Genomic DNA, 24,694 nt, shown 5'->3' on the forward strand with positions numbered 1-24,694 from the left:
AAACACTATCTCGTGAACTGAACATATTGCGAGAACGAATGCAACACATAGTGAAAAATGAGCTTAGACATAAAGCCATTGAAGTTCCAAAGAGTGTATTGATCTCACCGATACAAAAAAAGTTAGACTGGGAAAAGCTGTGATAATCTACCGAATGGTTCCTTTCTCCTTTGAACTTGGCTACCTTGTGGCCCTGACCGTGCTCAGTCTGGGGCAGTTCTTGTCCATCAGAGAAAGGTTATGATTGGTCCACATAAAAGAAAAATTATAAAGGTAGCTATGGAAAAAGTGAAAGAATATAGTATAGAAGGTATCAGTGAAATTTTTAGGGTAGCATATGATGTTATTTTGATACCCCTTTTCTGTACCCGCCCTCCTTGCTGACGTCTTTGATGATATTATGGTCAGCCCAATATTGGATATCTTTTACTTAGCCTTCATCAACTTTCGATAATTGGACAAGAACTGCCCCAGTCTGAGCACGGCCAGGGCCACAAGGTAGCCAAGTTCAAAAGAGAAAGGAACCATTCGGTAGATCGTCACATAAATTAAATGGCGCCCAACGCCAAAATGTTTTTTTCTTTTTTTTTTCTTCTTCTTTTAATGATGTCTAATTTTCCTCTACTCACTATCTAATTTTTTTCCTGTCAATTTTTTTTCTTGACTTTTCTTTTTCAGCCCATGTTACTAGATCAAAATTATTTATTTTTGTTTTTTATTGAGCAAGAGGCACTCGCCCGTAAAATTGTAATACAACTTATAAAGCCCAGCAGTTTTTTCGCTTGCACGAAAGTGGTTAGGTACCGACCAATGAAAAGTCATTCCAAATACTTGCTAATGAGGTCAGCTGAAAACTTATGTCTTCGACTGGCCCCCAGAACTCCGCCGCCACAACGGCCGATAGTCGTTCACCATTGCGAATGACGCTTTTTTGAAATTTTCGACGGTACGAATTCTTTCCGACTGGTCTTTCCCGTGGTCTTTCACTACAACAATGAACCCACCAGGAAGACAAATTTTGCTTAATTTTAGAAAATTTAGATTATTTTTAGAAAATTGTAACTAAACAGCATTACAAACGCTGACATCAGGCCGATATCACAAAAAACAAATAAATATATTTCGACAAATTGAAGAAAATTTATTAGACATAAATTGTTTTTCACTTGTTAAATAAAAGTTTGTAGTTTGAAGGAAAAAAATTGAGTTAAAAATTGCAAGAATGTCCTTAGTGCCATACGAAGTTTAAGACTTGTGCATTTGTAGTAAAATTTACAAATTTAAAGAAATAATGAACTATTTTGTAGGAAGTACGAAATTAGTAAATCTTTATGCTTCATTTGCGTTTCCCCGTTTTTCAGTTCATTTAACTAACGTACGCAAAAAATTATTAGAGTAAAGAAAACTTTCTCCAAACATAATAATTGCATGATCTAAAATAAAGTTAAATTGGCTTTAGTGAAATAGAGGGTTCACTTTTTTTTGAGTGTACCATGCACATATTTTTCGTGATTTGCGGCAAAATTAATTTTATATTAATAAACTATCTTTTAGAATTTCATGCAAATCAATTATTAAATATTTATCTAAAACTACAAATATTAAAAAATATATAAGAACAAAAATGTATGTAAAATATTTTTATAGACAGACGTTCAACCGAACAATGTCAAAATTAAATGAACATCCTTTTTATTCTATAAGCTTATTCAAAATAACTAATTGTAAAATCCAAAATTTTTGTAAGTAAAGAGAAAATATTACAACTAAAAAAATAATTTTATACAAACTTGAAGTATTTTAATGCAGATCATAAAATTTTAGATGTTCTTTTATTTATGCCCACTAACAAAAAAAACAACATCTTTTCAGCACGTTGTAATATATCCTATAATCCGGTTAACCCTTATTTGATAATTTGGTATATTTTCAATAAACCTAATTTATGAAGGCCTTACCAATTTGCTCTCTTGCTTCATATGAATATGACAACATAATAGAAAAAAAAACAGAAAATATCTCAAAACCATATGTAATGGAAATTAATAAATAATTACAATCATAGTTTGTAACGACATTAATAATAACAATAATCATTGCAGTTTATTAGTCAACTACAGAGCATGGTGACAAATTTCCATTGGATGTAATTAATTTATGTGAAACAGGGATACTATGAATTGAGACTATAGTTTGGGGAATCAGCTATTTTTTTCTCGATGACTGCAGCACTAACGACAACACCAGATATTATGGGACTAATTTCACTCAATCTATAAAATAAAAAAATAATATACCCAGTTGATGGTAGTGCAAACGGAATGGTGAGGGAAAGGTGTTCGTATTAAATTGAATGAATGAACAAACTGGTACTAGTCCATTAAATAGAGTTTTTCATTTTGTGGTTGTATGTTTTTTTATGTCTTTAGGGGCTATTTTGACTCATAGAGTATGACTCGGCTTTATATGGACCCGCTCTCCAAAGAGCTCTATTATTAATATTAATCAAGGAAACTACAAATGTCCACTCTTACATTTCAATTAATTTAAATAAATGGTTTAATATCGCCAAAGATTTATCTTTTCAATCATGATATGAGTAATAGTCCAATGTTCATGTAAACACTTACGCTTAGTTCGTTATTGAGTGTTCAGTTATTAAAATTAGCTGTGCTAGAAAATTCAAACGTGAAGTTAATTTTCCAATAGTGATTGCACTTAAGGAAATGTTTTCTTTATGACATTTTGGAAAAGATGTTAATTTGTGGTTGTTTATAAATAAAAATCGATTAGGAAACACCTAAAGGCAAAGTGGACCGAAATATCTGGAAACGCCTAAAGGCAATGTGGACCGTAATATCTGGATACGGAAAATAATCTTACCATGATGTTATATATCTAATGTCAGTTAAAAATATTTACTGCGGCAACGAATTGTTTTTTTGACAAACAAATATCGTTTTCCATTTGCTTTGCACTGTAAAGAAGTTTGTGTGGAAGAAAAGTGTATAGGTATTTGTGATAAACATTGATTCTTTTACAGTATGTATACAGAAAAAAATTTCATGAAAATTTTTCCAATTAAAATCTTAATTGAGTTTTAAAAAATATTCAATTAAAATTTTAATTGATTCAACAATTTTTTTAAATCGAAACAAAAAACAATCACAAAAATTAATGGTATCTATTAATTTTTTAATTGGATTAATTAATTTTTAATTGACTTTCAATTAGGACATTTCAATTAAAAATTAATTGGATCAATTAATTTCGTGATTGAAGACAAAAAATATCTTTTTGTGTGTAAAAGCAATTTCATAAAGACTAACTCAAAAAAAAAATTCTAAATTTCTGCCTAATTGCATCTTCCGTCACATCTTTCTCACTTCCACGAGGTTTAGTTAGTTCTAAGCACCTTTTTCTGTAATACAAACAATGTAGAAGAAATTATTCGATTTCATAAAATTTTTAAATTTAACCTTCCGCCTGGATAGAGAATCGAATCGCGGACCATACCGTTTGTAAGCCAACACACTCTCCACTGGGCTACGTAGCTGTTATTATCAGCAACGCATACAGTCAAACAGTTATATTTATATAGAATAGCTTTGAGCACCCACGAGTCGATATAAAGAAACTTTATTTAACGTAAACAACCCCTTTATGTGGCTACTTTCTTAAACATGTAGGTTTTGGAAATGGAAATAATTTTACATACATATAATCCAAAAATGTTCGCAAGATTTCGAAGATTTCGTTTAACACGCAATGCTTGGCTCAAATGCATCAATTGAGTTCGATAGAAAGCTCCTGTGACCATTTCAAAAATGTTCCATATACCATTCCATGATCGCTCTTCGTGTTTCTCGTTTCATTTGAAACAACATTTTCCAGGTCCGCTGGAGAAGCTTTGAAACCCTCAGAAATGTCACCAGCATTACTGAGAGATATGCTGGCAAATTTGTTTAGGCAGTAGCCGACTATCAAACGCTTTTTCGGGAGGTTCAAGTGTAGTTCACTTTGGGTTGAGTGAATTACCCGAATTTATTCTGATAATTGGTTGATAGTTTTGCTGCAAGTAGAGGATGCTGATGAGGAATGTGGTAATTCCGAAACAGCTGTATATCCAACCATCTTGCAGTCTATAGGGCTTTGCCCAAATAAATTTGACAAGCATACTTTTCCTCTGTTGGTTAAGCTACACTTGTAGTTTAGTCAATGCATGGCTTTAAGCTGAGATCAAAAACAACAATAAATTTCTTTTCTATAGAAAATTTTATCAAAATTTAATTTCTATAGGAAATTTTGTTAAAATTTAATTTCAATACAAAATTTTGCCAAAATTTTATCTCTATAGAAAATTTTGTCAAAATTTTATCTCCATAGAAAAATTTTCAAAATTTTATCTCCTTTATTTTGTAAAAATTTTATCTCTATAGAAAATTTTGTCAAAATTTTACCTCTATAGAAAATTTTGTCAAAATTGTATCTCAATTAAAATTTTTGTCAAAATTTTATCTCCTTTATTTTGTCAAAATTGTTGTTTTATTTTGTCAAAATTTTATCTCTAAATTTTGTCAAAATTTCATTTCTATAGGAAATTTTGTCAAAATTTCATTTCTATAGGAAATTTTGTCAGAATTTTATCTCTATAGAAAATTTTGTCAAAAATTTATCTCCATAGAAAAATTTCAAAATTTTATCTCCTTTATTTTGTCAAAATTGTATCTCTTTTATTTTGTCAAAATTCTATCTCTATAGAAAATTTTGTCAAAATTTTATCTCTATAGAAAATTTTATCAAAATTTTATCTCTAATCTCATTGTCAGCCTTTTGAAATTCCAAAGTTAGCCAATTCGAACAAACCTAAACTGATTGTAACGTTTGATGCTATTTCCTATCTATTTTGATTTGAACAATGTTAATCGTGAAGATGGTTTCTGAATCTTGCCTGAACCAGTTACAGTTTTAATTAAATTAAATAGTTTTGTATATGATAACTAAATTAAATTAAAAATGAATTGGTTGTTCAATTTCTCGATTGAGAGAAGAAGAAAAAAACAAGCTCTTGCCACTAAAAGTGCATGATTTTCGCTTAAGGACTGAATATCCTATACTGTGCTGATCCATTGTTCAATTGCTTTGTGTTTATTCAGCTAATAAAAATTTACTTTTCAACAATCACAGAGTATTTACCATGGATATATGTTAAACATTTAACATATAAATACACATTGCAAGAAAAAAACAATTGGAGCAAAAATGGAACGAAGAACAAAAATATAATACAAAAAACATTCCTTTTCCAAACTACATTTGTTATCGAATTAAGTGGATTTTTTTTCTCGTTGTCGTTTCAGTTTCTTCTTTTTTTGCATAGCTCACAGATGTCACTTAAATGTTTAATTGTGTCAACAGCAAGCACTTGCGAAGAATTGAAATTTAAATTGCATTTCATTCATCATTTGATGGAGGAGGGACATTCCTCAATTTCAGTTTGCCATTATAGCCGAAATGAAAAAGGTGGTTTCATTTCTATGGATTCACTTTATGTTGCTCTGCTATCATTTGTCCTAACATATGGACGAATTAAACATACATACTTTTTTATATCATCACACAATGGAGGGTAGATATCTACTATACATATATTTATGTTCGTTTGGGAATAAGGTTGGATTTTTTGTTTTTTATTTTCTTTTGCAATATAGGTCAAAAAGCCAATAAATTAGTTTTGATTTAAAAACGAATAGGATAAATGCGGTAAAAAGTAGGCATTCTAAATTGGACAAGACGATCTCATTGGTTATATTGTTTTAATTTAAATTAAGTTTTCAAACTAAATTTTAATTTAAAATTGTATAACTTTATTTTATATTTAATAACAAATTAATTTAGATTTAGTTTCCTTTTGAATCTCTCATTACTGTTTCGATTTCAGCTGAAAATTATATGGCGACCAAACTAGAAGAGTGCACTCAAAACCAGGATTCATTAAAGCCAATTTAACTTTATTTTCTATAGAGATAAAATTTTGACAAAATTTTCTATGGAGATAAAATTTTGACAAAATTTTCTATAGAGATAAAATTTTGACAAAATTTTCTATAGAGATAAAATTTTGACAAAATTTTCTATAGAGGTAAAATTTTGACAAAATTTTCTATAGGGATAAAATTTTGACAAAATTTTCTATAGAGATAAAATTTTGACAAAATTTTCTATAGAGATAAAATTTAGCAAAATTTTCTATAGAGATAAAATTTTGACAAAATTTTCTATAGAGATAAAATTTTGACAAAATTTTCTATAGAGATAAAATTTTGACAAAATTTTCTGTAGAGATAAAATTTTGGCATAATTTTCTATAGAGATAAAATTTTGGCAAAATTTTCTATAGAGATAAAATTTTTGACAACATTTTCTATAGAGATAAAATTTAGCAAAATTTTCTATAGAGATAAAATTTTGACAAAATTTTCTATAGAGATAAAATTTTGACAAAATTTTCTATAGAGATAAAATTTTGACAAACTTTTCTACAGAGATAAAATTTTGATAAAACTTTTCTATAGAGATAAAATTTTGACAAAATTGTCCATGGAGATAAAATTTTGACAAAATTTTCTATAGAGATAAAATTTTGACAAAATTTTCTATAGAGATAAAATTGTGACAAAATTTTCTATAGAGATAACATTTTGACAAAATTTTCTATAGAGATAACATTTTGACAAAATTTTCTATAGAGATAAAATTTTGACAAAATTTTCTTTAGAGATAAAATTTTGACAAAATTTTCTATAGAGATCAAATTTTGACAAAATTTTCTATAGAGATCAAATTTTGACAAAATCTTCTATAGAGATAAAATTTTGACAAAATTTTCTATAGAGATAAAATTTTGACAAAATTTTCTATAGAGATAAAATTTTGACAAAATTTTCTATAGAGATAAAATTTTGACAAAATTTTCCATAGAGATAAGATTTTGACAAAATTTTCTATAGAGATAAAATTTTGACAAAATTTTCTATAGAGATAAAATTTTGACAAAATTTTCTATAGAGATAAAATTTTGACAAAATTTTCTATAGAGATAAAATTTTGACAAAATTTTCTATAGAGATAAACTTTTGAAAAAATTTTGACAAAATTTTCTATAGAGATAAAATTTTGACAAAATTTTCTATAGAGATAAAATTTTGACAAAATTTTCTATAGAGATAAAATTTTGACAAAATTTTCTATAGAGATAAAATTTTGACAAAATTTTCTATAGAGATAAAATTTTGACAAAATTTTCTATAGAGATAAAATTTTGACAAAATTTTCTATAGACATAAAATTTTGACAAAATTTTCTGTAGAGATAAAATTTTGACAAAATTTTCTATAGAGATAAAATTTTGACAAAATTTTCTATAGAGATAAAATTTTGACAAAATTTTCTATAGAGATAAAATTTTGACAAAATTTTCTATAGAGATAAAATTTTGACAAAATTTTCTATAGAGATAAATTTTTGACAAAATTTTCTATCAAAATAAAATTTTGACAAAATTTTCTATAGAGATAAAATTTTGACAAAATTTTCTATAGAAATAAAAATTTTAACAAAAATTTTTATTACAATAAAATTTTGACAAAAATTTCTATTAAAATAAAATTTTGACAATTTTTTTTAATAAAAATTTAACAAAAATTTCTATAGAAAGAAAATTTTGACAAAATTTTCTATATAAAAAAATTTTAACAAAATTTTCTATTAAAATAAAATTTTGACAAAATTTTCTATAGAGATACAATTTTGACAAAATTTTCTATAGAGATAAAATTGTGACAAAATTTTCTATAGAGATAAAATTGTGACAAAATTTTCTATAGAGATAAAATTTTGAAAAAATTTTCTTTAGGACAAAATTTTGACAAAATTTTCTATAGAGATAACATTTTGACAAAATTTTCTATAGTGATCAAATTTTGACAAAATTTTCTATAGAGATAAAATTTTGACAAAATTTTCTATAGAGATAAAATTTTGACAAAATTTTCTATAGAGATAAAATTTTGACAAAATTTTCTATAGAGATAAAATTTTGACAAAATTTTCTATAGAGATAAAATTTTGACAAAATTTTCTATAGAGATAAAATTTTGACAAAATTTTCTATAGAGATAAAATTTTGACAAAATTTTCTATAGAGATAAAATTTTGACAAAATGTTCTATAGAGATAAAATTTTGACTAAATTTTCTATAGGGATAAACTTTTGAAAAAATTTTGACAAAATTTTCTATAGAGATAAAATTTTGACAAAATTTTCTATAGAGATAAAATTTTGACAAAATTTTCTATAGAGATAAAATTTTGACAAAATTTTCTATAGACATAAAATTTTGACAAAATTTTCTGTAGAGATAAAATTTTGACAAAATTTTCTATAGAGATAAAATTTTGGCAAAATTTTCTATAGAGATAAAATTTTGACAAAATTTTCTATAGAGATAAAAGTTTGACAAAATTTTCTATAGAAATAAAATTTTAACAAAAATTTTTATTACAATAAAATTTTGACAAAAATTTCTATTAAAATAAAATTTTGACAATTTTTTTTAATAAAAATTTAACAAAAATTTCTATAGAAAGAAAATTTTGACAAAATTTTCTATATAAATAAAATTTTAACAAAATTTTCTATTAAAATAAAATTTTGACAAAATTTTCTATAGAGATAAAATTTTGACAAAATTTTCTATAGAGATAAAATTGTGACAAAATTTTCTATAGAGATAAAATTGTGACAAAATTTTCTATAGACATAAAATTTTGACAAAATTTTCTATAGAGATAAAATTTTGACAAACTTTTCTACAGAGATAAAATTTTGACAAAATTTTCTATAGAGATAAAATTTAGACAAAATTTTCTATAGAGATAAAATTTTGACAAAATTTTCTATAGAGATAAAATGTTGACAAAATTTTCCATAGATAAAATTTTGACAAAGTTTTCTATAAAGATAAAATTTTTACAACATTTTCTATTGAGATATTATGTCCCATAGAACTGACATTTTGAGAAAATTTCCTACAGAAATGAAATTTTAACAAAATTTCCTAAAGAAATAGAATTTTGACAACAATTTCTCTAAAATACAATTTTCAATAGAAATAAACTTTTGACAAAATTTTCTAAGAAATAAAATGTTGACAAAATTTTGTATAGAAAGAAAATTTTAACGGAATTTCGTATAGTAATAAAATTTTGACAAAATATCTTATAAAGGGTGATTTGTTAAGAGCTTGATAACTTTTTTTTTTAAAAAAACGCCTAAAATTTGCAAAATCTCATCGGTTCTTTATTTGAAACGTTAGATTGGTCCATGACATTTACTTTTTGAAGATAATTTCATTTAAATGTTGACCGCGGCTGCGTCTTAGGTGGTCCATTCGGAAAGTCCAATTTTGGGCAACTTTTTCGAGCATTTCGGCCGGAATAGCCCGAATTTCTTCGGAAATGTTGTCTTCCAAAGCTGGAATAGTTGCTGGCTTATTTCTGTAGACTTTAGACTTGACGTAGCCCCACAAAAAATAGTCTAAAGGCGCCAAATCGCATGATCTTGGTGGCCAACTTACCGGTCCATTTCTTGAGATGAATTGTTCTCCGAAGTTTTCCCTCAAAATGGCCATAGAATCGCGAGCTGTGTGGCATGTAGCGCCATCTTGTTGAAACCACATGTCAACCAAGTTCAGTTCTTCCATTTTTGGCAACAAAAAGTTTGTTAGCATCGAACGATAGCGATCGCCATTCACCGTAACGTTGCGTCCAACAGCATCTTTGAAAAAATACGGTCCAATGATTCCACCAGCGTACAAACCACACCAAACAGTGCATTTTTCGGGATGCATGGGCAGTTCTTGAACGGCTTCTGGTTGCTCTTCACTCCAAATGCGGCAATTTTGCTTATTTACGTAGCCATTCAACCAGAAATGAGCCTCATCGCTGAACAAAATTTGTCGATAAAAAAGCGGATTTTCTGCCAACTTTTCTAGTAATAAAATTCAATGATTTGCAAGCGTTGCTCGTTAGTAAGTCTATTCATGATGAAATGTCAAAGCATACTGAGCATCTTTCTCTTTGACACCATGTCTGAAATCCCACGTGATCTGTCAAATACTAATGCATGAAAATCCTAACCTCAAAAGAATCACCCTTTAGTACTACAATTTTGACAAAATTTCGTATATTTATACAATTTTGAGTAAATTTCCTAGAAATTAAATTTGGCGAATATTTCCTGTAGAAAAAAAATTTTAAACAAAATTTTCTATAGGAATAAAATGTTGACAAAAATTCTTATAGAAATAAAATGTTATCAAAATTTCGTGTAGTAATAAAATGTTGATAAAATGTCATGTAGCAATAAAATTTTGAGAAAATTTCGTATAGTAATAAAGTTTTGACAAAATTTCGTATTCTAATAAAATGTTGACAACATTTTCTATAGAAATAAAATTTTGACCAAATTTCCCATAGTAATAAAATGTTGACAAAATTTTCTATAGAAATACAATTGTGACAAAATTTCCTATAGAAATAAGATTTTGACAAAATTTTCTATAGGAATAAAATTTTGAAAAAAAAAAAACAAATTCTATAGAATAAAATATTGAAAAATTTTTGTATAGAAATAAAATATTGTCGAGAGAAGTAAACTAAATTCTGTGAATTCACTAAACCCTCTGTGCATTACACGTGAACCTCATTTTTACTTTCCTGTGTTACGATGTGAATTCGGTTGGCTGGGATTGTTAATGTTCCCGCTCTTCTTAGTTCAATCTTTTTTTAAGTTTAAATTTAAATTTAAAATTTCATTTTAATTTTATTTGTTTAATTTTAATTTAATTCAGTTTTACTTCCTTAATGAATATTTCGTTGTACTTTAGCAAAATAAATTTGAATGGCTAGATCCATTCATTCAGTTCTGGCTTTGGTGTTATAAAACCAATGAGGAATTTTGTGGTATATCTAATGATTATTGCTTTTATTAGCTGGTGTTGCAGACCTGACTAGTATTTGATTTTTACCTATTTTTATATGTCCCTAACTTTTATTGGAGCATATTGCGGTCATTTGCATAGAAAAGAACAAAACATGTCTGTCTGATGCAGTTGCGGCTCAAAATAATATTTGTTTAGACATTTTCATTTTTGTAATATTATTTTAAAAATTTTATTTGACATACACATACACATGTATAGTCGTATTGTCGTTTTTCCATATGCACTGAAAAACATTTTGTCATAAGTACAAAAATTGTAGTTTCTTAAAATATTAGTGTTATTTTCATTTCATTATTGCATTTATTGTATTTATTTTCATTCTGTTTTGTTGTCAATTAAAAAAAAGTTAAAAACTCAAAACCTCAATTTTTCCAAATTTTTAAAAAAGTTAAAATTTTGAAAAGTGGACTTTTTGATTCTGTTTACGATTCGTACTTTGCAACACGGTAATTTTTTCCATTGTATAGATGGTTTTATAGGCATATTCTTGCCATTACATTAGAACTCTGAAGCCCTATTACCAACATCCATAGAGTATCATTGTCTGCATGGCATATGTCTGATTTATTTATATATGTACATATGAATGAATTATAGGTTTAGAAAAGAGATGGATTTCAAATGGTTTTAATATAACCTTCGTATATTTGCAACCAATTACGTAATGATTAAATTTATAAAAATTACACAAGGGTAAATATTACAGTTGTGGAGTGTTGTACGTGACTATAAGAATAATTATTCCTAATGAATTTTGAAAATGACTAATGCAAACGTAGGCATTTAAAAGAACAGATAGTTGGGTAGGCTTGTGGTTTATTGCATATTGATTTTTTTGTTTTTGTTTCGGAAGTATATACAGTGAAACCTCTCAAACTTGGATATTCTGTAAGGCAGACATCTGTTAAAAGTGGATAATCGGCGTGAGACATTTCCTTTATTAACACATTAAACTAACCTATCACAGCTGCACGGAAAAAAACCATGTCCGGTTCCAAAGATTTTTTCTCTACTTTAAAAATTTTGGTATTGATTCCGAGCCAAAGAAGCTGAGAATACAAGTAAGGATACTTTAAAGACACAATTTTCTTTTAAATTTAGGTTTTGTGTTCTTGCTTCTAGGAAGTAAATTGTAATTTTTCGTTTTTTTCAGCTTTTTTTCTTCATATGCTATCAAAGTCCTTTAAAAACGAGTTAACGACAACTTTATTTTCCAAATTCAGATTCGACTTCCAGTAGAAATTATGCTATGTTTCAAGTAAAAACCGTCCTTAAAATAAAGTGTTGAAAAACATGTCCTATTTTTGAATGATTTTTTGCTTTGTAGTCAAGATGCAAAAATACCACAAATTTAAAGACAATTTCATTAATTTTAAAGAATTTTTCTGAATTTTTAAAGTCAAGTTAACCTTATCCCAAAAAATTTGTCTTCCATATTATGATACCCATTTCTAAGTCAAATCACTTAATTATAAGGACAATACGACTTAATTGAAAAGTTTATCGACTATTGGACAAAGAAAAAAACAAGCAAAATATGCATTCGTATTTTAAGGACATGAAATCTTTGGCCTCACGACAATTTTTTTTTTCAGTGTGTACACATCTCAAATGTGGACATAATTTAGGTGACCGTGGGTGTCCACTTCTGAAAGGTTTTACTGTCAGTGTTGCCAGTATTTTCCTGGCTCTTGTCCCCGAATTGGGACACCTTCGTCCCCAAAAATCTCCAATTTAAATTAAAATTCTCCACAAAAATACCCAATAAGTTTTTTTTTCTTTCTTTAAGTAAAGGAATAGGCCCTGCTATAGAAAATCCGTATTATGTCCATATTGTAATGCCTGTTTACGAATTACAATAAGATGAAGATAAAATCCCTCATCTAAATTAATTATACACTGTCAGAAAAATATGTTTTTCATATGTTCCGATATAAACAAAATGTGTTTCGGGCACAATTTTAAAACACAATATATTTAAGTGCGAACATGTAATGTTCCTAAACTAACACTAAATGTTTGGGACATCTATGTTAATATGTTAGAATATATTATGTTTGGGGCATGAATGTTTCATAAAAATCATATGTGTGAATGCAAACATATATAAATTTACAAATTTCGACTAAACATACATATGTTGTGATATTTTATTCAAAGCGACAGAAAGAGTATAGAGAAAGAAATAGAGATGGAAACCGGGAGCGTTGACGAAAGATATCAACATAACACAGCAAAAGAATCAAAAGAGAACAATTTCTGTGAAACCGCTTGTATGTTGTTTCGGAAAACTGTTTTATGATAAGGCCAAAAATTTGATATGCTTAAGTCTAAATATTATTTAATTTGAATAAAGAGAATAGACATTCGTAACCAAGAGAATAGACATTTGAAAAACAAACAGCATATGTTTTCGCCTTGAGAGGAGCATTTTATGTATGTGTGGACATGTGTTTTGTTTATCATTTTGGCATTATGGTTCGTTAAAAGAAATCAGGGGTCTTCATAAAAATAACGAAAGGGCACTATACTCTTTTTAGAGTTGGGACAGTAAAATGAAATAAGGAGGAAATAGTGAAAAATTACACAGTAAAATGTATAAAAACAAAGTTTAGTTCCTCTTTATTAATAAGTAGTCCACGAGGAGTTGACGGACACCTTCAAATATAAAAGCGGGCATTAAGTTCGAGTTTACAGCTAAAACAATTTAAAAAGTTTATTTTCTTTAAAAAGAAAAATAAAAGGCATTTTAGAGCGATGGTGTTAAATGCTAGTAAAAAACTGTTCACGCCTAAATAAATTTATGTTTATATTATAAAATTATTTATGCATGTTTATACTCGACTCCACGTTCTTCTTTTGTTAGAGTTTTTGAATTCCTTCCAAATTTTAAAGTTTTGTACCAAAAACAGTTTTTGTTGTTATTTTTGCAATAAAAAATAATATTTTATCCAAAAATCAGTCAATTTCGTTTATATCAAGCACTGTTACTGAGTATAAATCTTTAAGTTTCCAAGTTTCATTATAAAAATTTAATATAGTATAAATATACATGTGTAAATAAAAAAAGTGTTCGGTCGGAGCAGGAATTGAACCCACGACCCTTTGCATGCAAGGCAGACATGCTAACCACTGCTCCACGTGGCAAACAAATGTATGTTTCTATTAAATAATGTTATGTTTGCATGGGCTCGTGGGCGCTGCAAACTATGCTATATAAATGTAACTTATAACGATAATTATCTAATGGTGACTATAACAGCTACGTAGCCCAGTGGATAGTGTGTTGGCTTACAAACTGTATGGTCCTCGGTTCGATTCTCCGTGCAGGCGAAACGTAAAATTTAAAAAATTTATAAAAGTGAATAATTTCTTCAACATTATTTGTATTACAGAAAAAGGTGCCAAGAACTAAAAAATTTCGTGGAAGTGAAAATTAATTTTGGGAAAAAATTTGGGAAAAATTCTTCCAAGCATATAATATTTTTGGCTCAAAATGCTTCCAAACATATAATATGCTCACATAAAACAAACATATTAATGTTTCGGCAGTATCCAATAATATATGTGCTTCCTGCAAAATATGTTTGGAACATATGTTAAAGAAGCGATTTTTTGTGAGGGTGTAGGTATAGTCATCGTATTTTTATTTTATGCAAATTGTCTTCTAAATGCTTGTGGGAGTTCGGTCTACATGTGTATTAGTGAATTAAAATTTAGTTCTAAATAGTCAAGAGTTAAAATTGGGTGATCGATCAATATTGCGTTGTTGGCCCGATATGAACTCTGTTCTATATGTATTGGATATGTTTCAGTGATGTACGCAGATAAGGGTCCAACACTTCGACCCGAGTCCTTACGAAATAAGCCCCCAAAATCAATGCCATGGAATAAAGAGGACGATATTTATATCCTCCACCATAGGATGGGGGTATATTAACTTTGTCATTCCGTTTGTAACACATCGAAATATTGCTCTAATACCCCATAAAGTATATATACGAGTACTCTGGGTCGTGGTGAAATTCTGAGTCGATCAAAGCATGTCCGTCCGTCCGTCTGTTGAAATCACGCTAACTTCCGAACGAAACAAGCTATCGGCTTGAAAGTTGGCACAAGTAGTTGTTATTGATGTAGGTCGGATGTTGCAAATGGGCCATATTTATAGCTTCCATATAAACCGTTGTCCAGATTTGACCTCGGGAGCCTCTTGGAGGAGCAAATTTCATCCGATCCGGTTCAAATTTGGAACGTGGTGTTAGTATATGGCCGTTAACAACAATACCAAAATTGGTCCATATCGGTCTATAAACTGTTAGAAAAATATGTTTTTCATATGTTCCGATATAAACAAAATGTGTTTTGGGCACAATTTTAAAATACAATATATTTAAGTGCAAACATGTAATGTTCCTAAAGTAACACTAAATGTTTGGGACATCTATATTAATATGTTAGAATATATTATGTTTGGGGCATGAATGTTTCATAAAAATCATATGTGTGAATGCAAACATATATACATTTACAAATTTCAACTAAACATACATATGTTGTGATATTTTATTCAAAGCGACAGAGAGATTATAGAGAAAGAAATAGAGATGGAAACCGGAAGAGTTGACAAAAGATAACATAACACAGCGAAAGAATCAAAAGAGAACAATTTCTGTGAAACTGCTTGAATGTTGTTGCGGAAAACTGTTTTATGATAAGGCCAAAAATTTGATATGCTTAAGTCTAAATATTATTTAATTTGAATAAAGAGAATAGACATTCGGAACCAGGAGAATATACATTTGAAAAACAAACAGCATATGTTTTCGCCTTGAGAGTAAAATTTAAAAAAAATTATAAAAGTGAATAATTTCTTCAACATTATTTGTATTACAGAAAAAGGTGCCAAGAACTAAAATATTTCGTGAAAGTGAAAATTACGAGTATGTTAGGCAATGAGCACAATCGTCTTTGGGAAAAATTCTTCCAAGCATATGATATTTTTGGACTCAAAATGCTTCCAAACATATAATATGTTCACATAAAACAAACATATTAATGTTTCGGCAGTATCCAATAATATATGTGCTTCCTGCAAAATATGTTTGGAACATATGTTAAAGAAGCGATTTTTTTTGAGGGTGTAGTTATGTTAGGTTAAAGTGGCAGCCCGATTAAGTTTCAGACTCACTTAGACTATCCATTGTCCATTGTTATATATAGCCCATCTTCAATCACACAAAAATTGGTCCATATCGGTTCATAATCATGGTTGCCACTCGAACCAAAAATAATCTATCAAAATTTCATTTCTAAAGAAATTTGTCAAAATTTTATTTCTGTAGCAAATTTTGTTAAAATTTTATTTCTATAGAACATTTTGTTAAAAGTTTATTTCTATAGAACATTTTGTCAAAATTTTATTTCTGTAGAAAATTTTGTCAAAATTTGATTTCTACAGTAAATTGTGTCAAAATTTTATTTCTACAGTAAATTTTGTCAAAATTTTATTTCTATAGAAAATTTTGTAAAATATTATTTCTATAGAAAATTTTGTCAAAATTTTATTTCTGTAGCAAATTTTGTTAAAATTTTATTTCTATAGAAAATTTTGTCAAAAGTTTATTTCTATAGAAAATTTTGTCAAAATTTTATTTCTATAGAAAATTTTGTAAAATTTTTTTCTATAGAAAATTTTGTCAAAATTTTTTTCTATAGAAAATTTTGTCAAAATTTTATTTCTATAGAAAATTTTGTCAAAATTTTATTTCTTCAGAAAATTTTGTCAAAAGTTTATTTCTTTAGAAAATTTTGTCAAAAGTTTATTTCTATAGAAAATTTTGTCAAAATTTTATTTCTATAGAAAATGTTGTAAAATTTTATTTCTTGTCAAAAGTATGTTTCTATAGAAAATTTTGTCAAACTGAATTATATACGTATTTAATCGGACTTTTTTAATTTAATATATACCACGTATGGACTTACTTACAATTTAGAAGACGGTGTTAGGTGGTTTTAAGATACTTTGCCATCGGCAAGCGTTACCACAACCCAAGTAATTCGATTGTGGATGGCAGTGTTTAGAAGAAGTTTCTACGCAATACATGGTGGAGGGTACATAAGTTTCGGTCTTCATATAACCCGTAGCTCTAAAACTGATTACTGAACGGTTTACGAAAACTCCCTACAAAAAGCCCCAAATTTCTGGAACTTCCCCACCAAATCCCAAACTCAAAAATTTCGTCTCCATACACTAAAATATACCTTCGATTTTGGGAAAATCCCCAATACTGGCAAAACTGTTCACTGTTTATATATATGTTCGGTGTGTATTCTAATGAGTTCCCAATTCTATTGGGGAGAGTATTTTAAAGTGAACTGATATCTACAATAACAATGCTCAACTCCATTTTGCTTACAACGATTCTGAGGAAAAATCCATGCTCCATTGGACTCCTTAACATCTGTTTTATATTTTGTTATGTTGACATATCATTATATAAATTTTCGATGACACAAAAGCAAGCCATAGTCATTATCAAGCAAATTTATTTCATTCGATTTTTTGAACTCATCAACGCTCATCAATTAGCCATCGAGTTATATAAGCAATTGATTGACAGACAAGCGGCAATGGCCTTATGACCCAATTTAATTAAAAATGAATTTTTTAATTCGATTAATTAATCATAATCGAGCAGGGTTATATTGATGAAAACAACAGATCATCTACATACATATTTATTTCCTCATTATTTCAAAAATGTAAAACATTGGATATAGTGCAACAGAAAAAAAAACCTTAACACCACCATAATATTCAGGGATAATTGAAATGACCTTAAATTGAACTTGTTCACATTGTCTATGGAAATTGAATGTGCCGAAAAGAAAAAAAACGCCTCTGTGAAAATCGACACTTCATTAAAAGCCTGCAAGCAACATGTTTCCTGTTATCAAATGAATAAAAACACAAACCAAAAACGATTTTACCCAAAGTCCATTTGGTCCAGAGAGGGAGACAGAGACCGACAAAATTTAATTCATTTTCCTAAAGTGTATTTGCATAAGGATCCAAAATGTAGTGGGCCAGTGCTAAGAGACAATTTGAAACGTCGTTCTTAAAAAAAAAATAAACCAAAAAGAAATGGGTTTTTTCTTCTCAAATTCTTTTTATCATATTTTCCATTGGGTTTTGTCCAATCTGTCTCTCTGTTCCAATTTTTTTTGCCCTTCAGTCCATCCTTGTCACCATTTGACTGCCTCATGACTTCCTTTGCATTTTTGAGCAAAAATCTTTTCGAGCCATACACCATGACAGTATACAAAGAATTGTTCTGAGAGGAAAATGTTAAAAAAAAAGAAAATAAACAAAATTAACTTTATGGCTATGAAAAAGAAATCCAAGCCAAAAAAAGTGTCTACATAGCAGAAATGGAACTCAAATCAACGAATATGTACTGTATTGGCTAGATAAAATACAAAAGAGTATAAATGATTAACGTATGTTTTTTCGCAAAGAGTGAATGTGGAAGTCTCCTCATATCAGTTAGGGGGCCAGCCCGTTTTAATTTCCATCTTATTGAAGAATTTCCATTACCAAATAGACTTGCAGGTACAATAAATCTAAATTGGCAAGAATGCATTGACAATGATATTGACCTAATATGAAGGATTACCCAACTTAAATATTAGATCACGAAATTGTAAAGGAAAATTTCTTTAAAAAAAATAAATTTTAGTTAATAGAAAGTTCATAATCTTCTCATTAAATTTAGGACAAGACTGCTTGTAATTTGAGACCTTTCGTTAAAATCTTATGTCTTTGAAGTAAAACAAGTTTTCATTAAAGCAAAGAAAAACTGAGATATATAATTTTTTGGGCTAGAGAAAATCTTCAAGTATAGGATATGACCAATTTGGAGTATTTTGTATTTTTTTTTTTAAATTAAGGATCATGTTAAATTCATCGCTTCTGCGACAATTTTGCACCACTTCCGGATCCAAAAAGAACATTTTCATTACTTTTTTGGCGACGCTTTTTTTGCTGGGATGGAATGTGAGGCACCACGCGTAAAAAATATACCATACCTAAACGCCAAGTTTTTTTCCGAATTTTATTTGACATTTCTCTATATCAGACTTACTCAATTTGAACCATGGACGTCGTGAATGGGCAGAATGGTTCCAAGAAATGGCAACAGTGGATGATCAATTTTCGAAGAAAATCATCTTCAGTGATGAGGCACATTTTCACCTCAGTGGATTCGTCAATAAAAAGAACTGCCGCATTTGGGCGAATGAGAATCCAAGAGTGATTGTCGAAAACCAATGCACCCACAAAGAGTGACTGTTTGGTGCGGTTTAAGGGCTGGCGGCTTCATCGGGCCGTATATTTTCCAAAATGAGGCCGGTCAGGCAGTTACTGTGAATGGTGTTCGCTATCGTGAGATGATAACGAACTTTTTATGGCCCGAATTGGAAGATATGGATGTGGTTTCATATCAGACTTACTCAATTTGAACCATGGACGTCGTGAATGGGCAGAATGGTTCCAAGAAATGGCAAGAGTGGATGATCAATTTTCGAAGAAAATCATCTTCAGTGATGAGGCACATTTTCACCTCAGTGGATTCGTTAATAAAAAGAACTGCCGCATTTGGGCGAATGAGAATCCAAGAGTGATTGTCGAAAACCAATGCACCCACAAAGAGTGACTGTTTGGTGCAGTTTAAGGGCTGGCGGCATCATCGGGCCGTATTTTTTCCAAAATGAGGCCGGTCAGGCAGTTACTGTGAATGGTGTTCGCTATCGTGAGATGATAACGAACTGCTAACGAAACAATGGCTCTTTTGCGCAACAAATTCAATGGTCGTGTTATCTTACGTAATGGCGATGTCAATAGGCCGCCAAGATCATGTGATTTGACACCGTTGGACTTTTTTCTTTGGGGTTATTTGAAAGAAAAGGTGTACGTCCATAAGCCAGCAACAATTCAAGAGCTAAAGGATGAGATAATTCGGCACATTAACGGCATAGAACATCCATTATGCTTCAGCGTCATCGAAAATTTGGACCATCGGATGAAGGTGTGCCACCGAGGTCGCGGGGCCCATATGGCCGATTTTTTGTTCCATACATAATTGAGTAATACCAATATATCATAATAAAATAAAATTACAATAATTTCCTAAATTGTTTGTGTTTTATTCAAAAGCAACATCGGCCCTTGAAATTTTAACCACCCTTTATCTGTCATTTTTCTTGTCTTTACTAAGAATACATACATCAACTCTTAATGTTTATGGTGTCCAATAACTGTATTAAAAAATATAACAGGATGTCAAAAACATGGTATTCAAAAGGGTATACGACAATTTAAAAATAAATAAGAAAGAGTCAATAAAAATTGGATAAAATCAAATTTTGTCTCTAGTATCAAGTAAGCAAAACTTAAATTTAAAAAATAATTGTGTTTCAAAGGTATCATTACTTCATTTATCCGCTTGTATGGCTTGGTATCAATATGAAAATCATTAGTGTAAAAACAACATCTTTTGAACCAGGCATGCATTTATTTTCAGTGTAATAACATTCCATTTCTAATTCTAACGGAAAGTACCAAAAATGAACCTATATAAATTATAAAAAATAAATAACTATAAAATTTAATCAACATTTTATTTTTCTATAGAAAATGTTGTCAAAATTGTATTTTTATAGAAAATTTTGCCAAAATTTTATTTTTACAGAAAATATTGTCAAAATTTTATTTTTACAAACAATTTTATCTATATATTTTTTTTTACAGAAAATTTTGTCAAAATTTTATTTTTACAAAAATTTTGTCAAAATTTTATTTTTACACAAAATTTTGTCAAAATTTTATTTCTATAGATAATTTTGCAAACATCTTATTTCTAAATTGTGTCAAAATTTTATTTCTATAGCAAATTTTGTCAAAATTTTATATCTATAGAAAATTTTCTCAAAATTTTATTTCTATAGAAAATTTTATCAAAATTTTATTTCTATAGAAAATTTTGTCAAAATTTTATTTCTATAGAAAATTTCGTCAAAATTTTATTTCTATAGAAAATTTTGTCAAAATTTTATTACTGTAGAAAATTTTTTCAAAATTTTATTTCTATAGAAAATTAAAAAAAAAAAAAATCTTTCTATAGAAAATTTTGTAAAAATTCTATTTCTATAGAAAATTTTATCAAACTTTATTTTAATAGAATATTTTGTCAAAGTTTTATTTCTATAGAAAATGTAAAAAAAAAATATTTCTATAGAAAATTTTGTCAAAATTCTATTTCTGTACAAAATTTTATCAAAATTGTATTTCTATAGAAAACTTTTTAAAAACTTTATTTTTATAGAATATTTTGTCAAAATTTTATTTTTGAAGAAGATTTTGTCAAAATTTTATTTCTATAGAAAATTTTGTAAAAAAAACATATTTCTACAGAATATTTTGTCAAAATTTTATTTCTACAGAATATTTTGTCAAAATTTCATTTCTATCTAAAATGTTGTTAAAGTTTTATTTCTACGGGAAATGTTGTCAAAATTTCATTTCTATGGAAAATTTTGTCAAAGTTTTATTATTATTATTAGTTTATTTAAAATCATAATAAATTATGAAAATAAATACAAAAAAATGAAGGTACTGACAACTAAGGTTTTCGACCTATGTCAAAGTTTTATTTTTATAGAATATTTTGTCAAAATTTTATTTTTACAGAAAATTATGTCAAAATTTGATATCTATAGAAAATGGTGTCGTAGTTTTAGTTTTATAGAATGTTTTGTCAAAATTTTATTTCTATAGAAAATTTTGTCAAAATTTTATTTTTATAGATAATTTTGCCAACATTTTATTTCTAAATTTTGTCAAAATTTCTATAGAAATTTTGTCAAAATTTTATTTTTACACAAAATTGTGTCAAAATTGTATCTCTGTAGAAAATTTTGTCAAAATTTTATTTCTACAGATAATTTTGCCAACATTTTATTTCTAAATTTTGTCAAAATTTCTATAGAAATTTTGTCAAAATTTTATTTCTATAGAAAAATTTGTCAAAATTTTATTTCTATAGAAAATTTTGTCAAAATTTTATTTCTATAGAAAATTTTGTCAAAATTTTATTTCTATAGAAAATTTTGTCAAAATTTTATTTCTATAGAAAATTTTGTCAAAATTATATTTCTATAGAAAATTTTGTCAAAAATTTATTTCTGCAGAAAATTTTGTCAAAATTTTATTTCTACAGAAAATTTTGTCAAAATTTTATTTCTATAGAAAATTTCAAAAAAAAAAAAAAATTTCTTCTATAGAAAATTTTGTCAAAATTCTATTTCTATAGAAAATTTTATCAAAAATTTTTTTCTATAGAAAATTATGTCAAAACTTTATTTTTATAGAATATTTTGTCAAAATTTTACTTCTATAGAAAATTAAAAAAAAATATTTCTATGGAAAATTTTGTCAAAATTCTATTTCTATACAAAATGTTATCAAAAAAACTTTATTTTTATAGAATATTTTATCAAAATATTAAAAAAATAGAATATTTTGTCAAAATTTTATTTTTACAGAAAATTTTGTCAAAATTTGATATCTATAGAAAATGTTGTCATTTTTTGTTTTTTTTTTTTTGTTTGTCATTTCTATAGAATATGTTTTTTGTTTGTCATTTCTATAGAATATTTTGTCAAAATTTTATTTTCCCAGGAAATTTTTTCAAAATTTTATTTCTATAGAAAATTTTGTCAAAGTTTTATTTCTATAGAAAATTTTGTCAAAATTTTATTTCTATAGAAAGTTTTGTCAAAATTTTATTTCTATAAAAAATTTTGTCAAAGTTTGATTTTTATAGAATATTTTGCCAAAATTTAAATTCTATAGAAAATGTTGTCAAAGTTTTATTTTTATAGAATATTTTATCAAAATTTTATTTCTACAGAAAATTTTGTCAAAATTTTATTTCCGTAGAAAATTTTGTCAAAGTTTTATTTTTATACCCACCACCATAAAATGGTGACGGGGTATAATAAGTTTGTCATTCCGTTTGTAACACATCGAAATATCGATTTCCGACTATATAAAGTATATATATTCTTGATCAGGGAGAAATTCTAAGACGATATAAGCATTACCGTCTGTCTGTCTGTCTGTCTGTCTGTTGTAATCACGCTACAGCCTTCAGTAATGGCGCTATCGTCCCGAAATTTGGCATAGATTCGTTTTTTGTTTGCAGGCAGGTCAAGTTCGAAGATGGGCTATATCGGTCCAAGTTTTGATATAGTCCCCATATAAACCGACCTCCCTATTTGGGGTCTTGGGCCTATAAAAACCGTAGTTTTTATCAGATTTGCCTGAAATTGGAAATCTAGAGGTATCTTGGAACCATAAAGAGGTGTGTCGAAAATGGTCCGTATCGGTCCATGTTTTGGTATAGCCCCCATATAGACCGATCTCCCGATTTTGCTTCTTGGGCGTCTAGAAACTATATTTACCTTCCGATTTGGCTGAAATTGGAAATCTAGAGGTATTTTGGAACCATAAAGAAGTGTGTCGAAAATGGTCCATATCGGTCCATGTTTTGGTATAGCCCCCATATAGACCGATCTCCCGATTTTGCTTCTTGGGCGTCTAGAAACTATATTTACCATCCGATTTGCCTGAAATTGGAAATCTAGAGGTATTGTGGGACTATAAAGAGGTGTGTCGAAAATGGTCCGTATCGGTCCATGTTTTGGTATAGCCCCCATATAGACCGATCTCCCGATTTTGCTTCTTACGCGTCTAGAAACAATATTTTCTATCCGATTTGTCTGAAATTGAAAATCTAGTGGTATTGTGGGACTATAAAGAGGTATGTTAAAAATGGTCCGTATCGTTCCATGTTTTGGTATAGCCCCCATATAGACCGATCTCCCGATTTTGCTTCTTACGCGTCTAGAAACAGTATTTTCTATCCGATTTGTATGAAATTGAAAATCTAGAGGTATTTTGCGACCGTAAATAGGTGTGTCGAAAATGGTCCGTATCGGGCAATGTCTTGATTAGAGGTGTGCGCGTGACTGAAATTTCAATCACACTCACGCACATTCACGAAGCAAAATGTTTATTCACGCACGATACGTGTGGTAGCCAATCCCACTCACGCACATTCACGAAATTAAAACCAGTACTCACGCACGCTCACGCACGAACTACTTTTAAAGACTCACACTCACGCACGATTCACGACAATTTACGTGATTCACGACCAATTCACGAGACTCATAACATTTCCCAAACGGAAATCAGGAAAGGTAACAAAATTCAAATATAGAATATAGTTCGAGAGCTAAATTAATTTCAATTTATGTACGAGTATGAAGAAATATTGATTTTTTTCGTGAGCGTGATTTTGCAGAAATTTTATTCACGCACACTCACGAACCGATTTTATTTCTCACGCACGTCCACGCACAACATATTCATTTTAGTCCCATTCACGCACATTCACGAGAGTTCCTTCAAATTTTGTTCACGACTCACGTGATTCACGCGTGAATCACGCGTGTCACGAAAATTTCGTGTCATGCGCACACCTCTAGTCTTGATATAGCCCCCA

The 24,694-nt window shown here is 28.5% G+C and overlaps 1 protein-coding gene across 2 annotated transcripts in view; it reads right to left on the reverse strand.

The window, feature by feature from the left end:
* LOC142222132 (uncharacterized) overlaps positions 1-24,694 on the reverse strand; it is a 287,542-nt gene that overhangs the window by 97,759 nt on the left and 165,089 nt on the right. The gene's annotated exons all lie outside the window — the stretch shown is intronic.

Source organism: Haematobia irritans, chromosome 1 (genome assembly GCF_050003625.1).
Source record: "Haematobia irritans isolate KBUSLIRL chromosome 1, ASM5000362v1, whole genome shotgun sequence".
In the NCBI taxonomy this organism is placed as follows: Eukaryota; Metazoa; Arthropoda; class Insecta; order Diptera; family Muscidae; genus Haematobia; species Haematobia irritans.